A 6,932-nucleotide genomic window follows, 5' to 3' on the forward strand; every position below is an offset into this window, starting at 1 on the left:
GCATGCTGCCTTGTGGACATCAGACGGGGTCGTCCTGGACTCCGGCGCCGTCCCTGCCGGGCGGCGGCACAGCACTGCTCCAGCGCCGTGTTTGCTCGGCTGGGTTTAGCACCCATTCGGCCTGTTTGCCTACGACCTGAATACGAGAATCCCAGCCGTCCTGTTTGCTCGCCGGGGTATCGTGCCGTACGTCGCCCCTGCGGATTATTGCAGCTAATGATTGTGCCAGCTGATCCGATCTTGTCATCGGCACCATGGCTCATGCGGAGTCGTATGTTATGCGGCGCGATAAGGGCCGGGGTTCAAATGGTTCTGGGACCGTTCTTGATCACGACAGGAAATGACTCGAGCCGCTGCAAGCTGGGTTATGAACCTCCGAGCCATGCGCCTACGCAATTTGGGCTTCGGCCCACGGCGTATTCTTTGTTTTTTGTTTTTTATTTGCTAGAACCCCTGCTTAAAATACAGAGTACGGCCAGTGGTTTTGTTTTTCCCGCTGCCCCGCCTAGGGTGGTTTTGAATTGCCTTCATTTTATCGCGTTTTTAGCTGTTGTAGTTTAAGTGGCATCATTCGACGCTGCTGGAAAAGCTCCAAGGCTGTTTCTACCTACCGAAGTAAAATCAGTCTGGCAGCGCAGCTTACTAAGCGTCAATTGCTTTCAAGGGTGGCGTCTAAAGTATGAAAAATGCATCTAAGATATCGGGTGCCCGTAATCCCTGTGGCTAGCTCCATGTATCATACATTACGCTTCCGGCTACATCCTTACGTAGAACAGTAGTCTCCTGCCAATAGCGTAAGCTGTTGCATCCCCAACTGGCCATGCACAAGTGCGTCTTCTCGCGTACAGGGACCTCGTCAAAGCCTCCGATTCTGTGGAGCTCGCGTTTTTCGAACCTAAAATGTCCTCTCAAGTAACAACGATTAACATCATGCCGAGAGAGAATCTCAACCAGGTCAACCCCCATGAGATGACAACTTGTGATATGGTACTCTCAATTACAGAAAAAAATTGCGTGTAAGTTACGATCGCATGGTTATGATCGTTGCATCGCTTAAACCGCGTCCAGCACAGGCCAGCGGCCTTTTGGCGTCCAGAGGTAAGAAAGATTCGAACCTTACATATGCAGGTGACGACAGTTACAGCTCCTTTGTCTGGCACTACCCCAGTCACGTATCAAGGACTGGGCATTATGTACAATAAATTACGAAAGAACTTTGTTCCCTGTAGCACGTTGTAGGCTCACAAAGGGACCGGCTAGTAAGGTGTCACATGTGACAGCTGTGAAATTCAAAACCCCCTGCGAAACCGTGGTATGCTGGAAAAGTCGACGGGCTACAACTAATGCCTTGCGGGGCATTTCTGAACCATTGCGCGGGCTTCTACGTGCAGTTGGACTTCGAAGACGCCTTCTGAATAAACGAAAAAGAGTCAGATTCCTTGAAAAAGCAGCAGCGAGCAGGCGACATCCCTCGCCGTCCATCGAGAAAATTCCGAGCATTGGCGATAAACCTGAGCTAAGTGCGCTGAAAAGTAAAATAGACTCAGGTTGGGAGAAAAGGGTGAATATGAAAGCTTGGAATCGCTACTAAAACTTTACTATTAACAACTCAAAACTGGGTTTTGGGTACGTGGTCATTGGATCACCTGGTTTATCAATCCCTGATTTGCAGGAACCTACATGATCACGCTTGTATCGGAATGTTGGCAGAGAGCTGATAAATGTGTAAAATTGCGTTAATTGTGAATATTTTACGATGCTAATGGGGACTGTACATTTTTGTGAAGTGCAGTCCCCATTTGTTTTTTGTTTGTTTTGTTTGTTTTTCCAACTAATTTTACCTTATAATTCTGGCCATCTTTATCTGGATGCGTCTCTTGCAGCTCGGGAATGTCGTGAAGTGCGACGGAATGGGTTTTTCCAAATTGTCTCTGTGGTGGTCTTCCGCGACGGCACATACTGAGTGAAGTCACTAGTAAAGATGAAGAACAGCACTTGGCCAGGGTGGACACCTGAATCACAACGCGGTGAAATCCAGCCTGCTGGAACCACAGCGGACCGTGTGTGTGCCATCCTGCAGCCGGCGACGAAACCACGTGACGCCGATGCTCACCATTCTGCATATCCAGGAGTCGGTGGGAAGCGACATTGTCAAATGCCTTTCGGGTGCAGATCATGCAGATCTCCAGATTATAGGAGTAACCCCAACGCGACATTCCTCGATGTGGTGGAGGCTTCAGAGGAAGGTCAAAATGTGTTCTGTCCTGCTTCTCGCTTTGCCGCGCTCTGTGGGAGGGGGGGGGAGTCAGTTTTACCCGTCCTACGGTTTTCCAAAATAAGTCTGAGTTTGAGACGAAGTTATGCAACTTTAAGCTGGTTTCTTAAGCATTTAGGGGATTTTGATTAGATTGAAACCATTTCCATCAACCTTGAAATATTATTAAAAGGCGAAAAGCGTTTTGCTTAAAAACCTGTTCTATGAGATAGTTTTGGTGCTCGTTTCAAATTTTGCTGATCGCAAAGATGTAGGATTTATTATGTTGACCTTATGAAGATCAGCGGAGGGAATTGTCCTGAAATGACCATAAGAAACAGTTTGATTTGGAGAGCTTGTCACGTGGGGTAGTTTGAGCGCTGATTTTATATCCAAATACCAATATGATCTCAATTATTTGTGTAATTTTGGCCTTTTAGGTGCCAGACAAGGTGACCGACCGGGGGTGGCTCTGACTGACCCGTTGCTTGAAAAGGTTATGTATGTTAAAATTGGTTGTGTGGGTACGTCTAACGGCACTGATGACACCGATTTCGAGCTTGACGTGGTTTTACCTTAGTTGACCCGAAAAAGACAGCCTGTCTATGTAAATGCCTACACGAGTAAAGTCACATAGATTCCTACGGACATTGTGATTTTTGAGTGTCTAGTTCTCCTGCTTTTTATGTCTCAATGAGTCAAATTCACCCTGCCCCATTGCCCTGTACACAACCGGCCACCTGTGAGTGTGTTACGGTGCATCTGTTTCATCAGGTGTTGGCTTGGAGTATGCCTACTCACGGTAGAGTATTTGTATGCCACATTTGCTAAAAGTGTTTTAATTTTAGCCCTTTAATAGTCTGGGGTAAACATGAACTACTGCAAATTGCCGCGCTGGCGTCCAAGTGTATCGCGTAGCAATCCCAGGGACTTTTTGTCGCACGTTCTTATTGAAATGACTAGGCTGTAATATCAGCCCTAAACTTTCTGCACAACGTGGAAGCCTGAGCCAAGTCAGTGGGGAAAGAAAGGAGCATTCGATAACGCTTCCACTTCCCCTGCGCAACACGCGGCTTTTAAGAGGCAATCGTTGAGCCGTCATACGCATGCCAGAAAGTACGATCGTTCCATGTATTGTATTAGTGATGTAGCCATATCACTGCCTCAACCGTTATTCCTTTGAAAGGGCCTGTGTGCTTCTTTGTCACATCGTTCCACGGCGCTGCCGACATTGACGTTAACACATTACACTCATACCCGACGTTAGGCTGTAGTCGCAGTCGCGGAGCAAACGCGTTACACAGTGATAATAGCATTATGGTCCCCGACATTCATGCCCGTTTGAAAATGGAACTGTCAATTGTGGCTTGCCAGCTGAGCGGCTGGGGCTCAGGAGCGGAACTTGACACGAATTGTAAAGGATCCAAATGATATTTGCGGTCCCGTTATTGGTATAGAATGCCATAAACGCTGTGCTTTTTCGAGAGCCATTGCAGATACAGCTGCATCCACAATTAGCGTTCCGCTCTTGCTGAGATCGACAACAAATAATCTACGACAGCGGTCAAGGGCAGCCACTCAGTTGCGCTGCATGCCATAGTGCGTTCAGTACTTAAGTACCCCGTGTTAACTCTTTCGTCGATTTTTTACATGTACCACAATGTTTTACATATGGACAGCTTCAAAGGCACATGCCCAAAAACGACAGCACAGATGATCCCTATCAACAGCATAGATCGTATTGCACGGGTGGTGAAACACCACACACGCATCAGCATCCCACGAATTTGGAAAATTCAATCTCATTAAAGCCGATTCTATCCGTGCAGTCGATTTCAGCCGATTCCCAGTTAAAACCGATTCTCTCCATGCAGTCAAGTTAAACCGATTCCCAATCAAAGGCGGTCCTTTCTATGCAATCGATTTAAGCCGATTCCCAATTAAAACCGATTTTGTCCATGCACCCGATTTAAACCGATTTCAGTTAAAGCCGATCATTCCCACGCAGTCGATTCAAGCCGATTCCCAATTAAAGACGATTCTTTCCATGCAGTCGATTTAATCCGATTCTAAATTAATGCCGATTCTTTCCATGCAGTGAATTTAAGCGATTCCCAATTAAAGTCGATTCTTTCCATGCAGTCGATTTAAGCCGATTCCAAATTAAAGCCGATTCTTTCCATATAGTCGATTTAAGCCGATTCTAAATTAATGCCGATTCTTTCCATGCAGTGAATTTAAGCCGATTCCCAATTAGAGTCGATTCCTTCCATGCAGTCGATTTAAGCCGATTCCAAATTAAAGCCGATCCTTTCTATGTAGTCGATTTGAACTGGTTCTCCATTAAAACCGATTCTTTCCATGTAGACGACGGAACCCGTCGACACGAGCGCCATGACCTCGCCGCGGAAAGTAGCTCCGCGTGGGCCATCATTGCGCGGCAAGAAGTGGTGCGGCGCGGCAGCATCGCAGCGGTGCCCATTATTGATCGCTGCACCGGTAGCTGCGCGTGCTGGAGTCGGCTGCGGCCGGCCGGGCGGGCGGCGTCCAGCGCAGCGGATAACCGAGCCTGCCAAACAACGGCGGCCGTCCCATTGATTTGTCACCTCCCGTGCTGGCGGCGCGCTCGACTTCTGTGGTCCGCTTGCTGGGGGATGCGTGCCTCTGCGGGAGTCATTTCGGTCGACACTTCGGCGGTGGCTGATGAGGGCCGGGCTGGGGGAGGGAAGGGAGGGAGAGGGGAGACGAGGGTTGGGGAAGGGCGAGAGGCTCCGTCGGATATGCGGGTAAGTGGAGGGGAGGGACCATCGCCGATATTTTGGCGGTCGCGTGCCTGGTCTTGCGTTGCTAGTTACGTGTTTTGACATTGGTGAACATCATGGACAAGGTTGGTTGTCAGCGTACATACGCGCGTGACTCATCCATAGCATATCGGTTACAAATTGTGAACGAAACTCGGTTAAACAAGCCCCATGCGTTGCTCTTCAGGAACATTCACACACGCCAGATTAAACACCATATAACAGGCAATGTTATAGACGCTTACAACTCCGATACAAGTATCAATAACATTTGAACCGTCAACAACTACTGGTCGAGATGATGCAACCCGGCCTCGTGGTCAGGGATGGGACTGCGACGCCGAAAAAGAAAACAACGAATCGTGAATGCACGGTGTTATCAGCTGACTGATGTCATCAGCCGACCGACCTGCGCCCAGACCGCCCTGTGTTGTCGGGCCGTTTGCGCACTCGGCAGAGTGCTGTAGCTCTTCTCAGCTGAGCTGGGGCGCAACGGACAGAAGACTTTTGGTGTACCGTTCGGGACGTTCGGCCCCCCCCCCCCCCTCTGTGGCAGCTTTCGGACCGCGCCCGTAATTTGCGGCTTTCATCCCCAGTTGGGGCACGTCACTGGCTCCATTGTAAACCGTCAATGCGAACGTCCAAATCCGCGACGCTCGCCGTAGCGGGTCGGCCGGCGACATTTTTTACGTCGGGAGCCGGCCATGCAGCTGATTGCCCGGTGCCAGTTCCCGCGCGGTGGACTCTGATGGCTGGTGACAGATGTTCTGTGAAGAGTGTCAGCGCAGCGGTTGATGCCGGGTTTTTGGATAAATCACTTGGTCCGCCGGAAACTCACAAGATGGCTTCGTAATCTGCTCCCAAACTCCGAGATGTCTGCCAGGCTGAATGACACACTGCCCGGTTTTCTTTTTCGAGGTCAAGGAGTGCACCGCGCGGCCCTGCCACTCAGCCGTTTTTCAAACACTCGCCTGCTGTCTCGCTCTTCAGCCGGCCTCCCACACATGCTCAGCCTTGTGTGACCGAGAGCTTGTCCTCCCATTGCCGTCCTTGATACGGTCTGCTCTGTGGCGGTGAATGTTGGCGGCAGCTGCCAAAGCGGAGCCACGCATCAGCCCAGCACCAGACGGCGCGTGCCACCGGCCGTCGCGCGCTGTGGACAGAGCTGAGCGAGCCGGGTCAGGCCTGTTTGTGGTGGTCAGCAGCGGCCAACTGTGGCGCAGTAGAAGCGCTGTCCGCGGTGACTGCGCTGTCTACGCTGTCTGCACTGTCTGCATTGTCTGCAGGGCTGAGCGAGTCGGGACGGTATGTCTGTGGTGGTCAGAACCGACCGATCGTAGTGCGACAGAGGCAATGTTTGCAAATTATGCAGTGTCCTATACGTTTCTACGACGCCTGCGCAGCCTGCAGTGCCTGTAGCGCGCACTGTTTGCGGCTTGAGTAGCGGATAGGGACGAGATGACAGCAGGTGTCCCCCAACCGCAAGCAAAGACTACTATTGCCCTAGAATGTAGTCAGAGGAAGACTACTATTGCCCTAGAATGTAGTCAGAGGAAGACTACTATTGCCCTAGAATTTAGTCAGAGGAAGACTTATTTTCATTAAAATCTAGCTTTCAATGTTGCTGCGTGAAAACAAGCAAAGTAAACCTGTCGTCCATTCCGGTTCGCACCAGTATCTGCTATCGTCGCTTATATGAGACCCTCGCTCGCGGTGGCCTCGGGCCATGCACGCCCCAGCTAAGTGGTAATGTGTCCAGTCGAATTAGCCCGGCGTGTCCATGTTTAGGGCGCGCCCACGCTGGTGACTCCATTAACGCGAGAATTTGATCGTATCTGACAGACCGCGACTGTTATTACCGCGCGAATGAGAAAGCT

General features: G+C 50.2%; 1 protein-coding gene across 1 annotated transcript in view; it reads left to right on the forward strand.

Moving 5' to 3' along the window:
• Window positions 1-6,932, forward strand: part of LOC119106178 (calcium/calmodulin-dependent 3',5'-cyclic nucleotide phosphodiesterase 1) — an 82,401-nt gene that overhangs the window by 51,686 nt on the left and 23,783 nt on the right. The gene's annotated exons all lie outside the window — the stretch shown is intronic.

Source organism: Pollicipes pollicipes, unplaced genomic scaffold (assembly GCF_011947565.3).
Source record: "Pollicipes pollicipes isolate AB1234 unplaced genomic scaffold, Ppol_2.1 Scaffold_6138;HRSCAF=7277_pilon_pilon_pilon, whole genome shotgun sequence".
Lineage (NCBI taxonomy): Eukaryota > Metazoa > Arthropoda > Thecostraca > Pollicipedomorpha > Pollicipedidae > Pollicipes > Pollicipes pollicipes.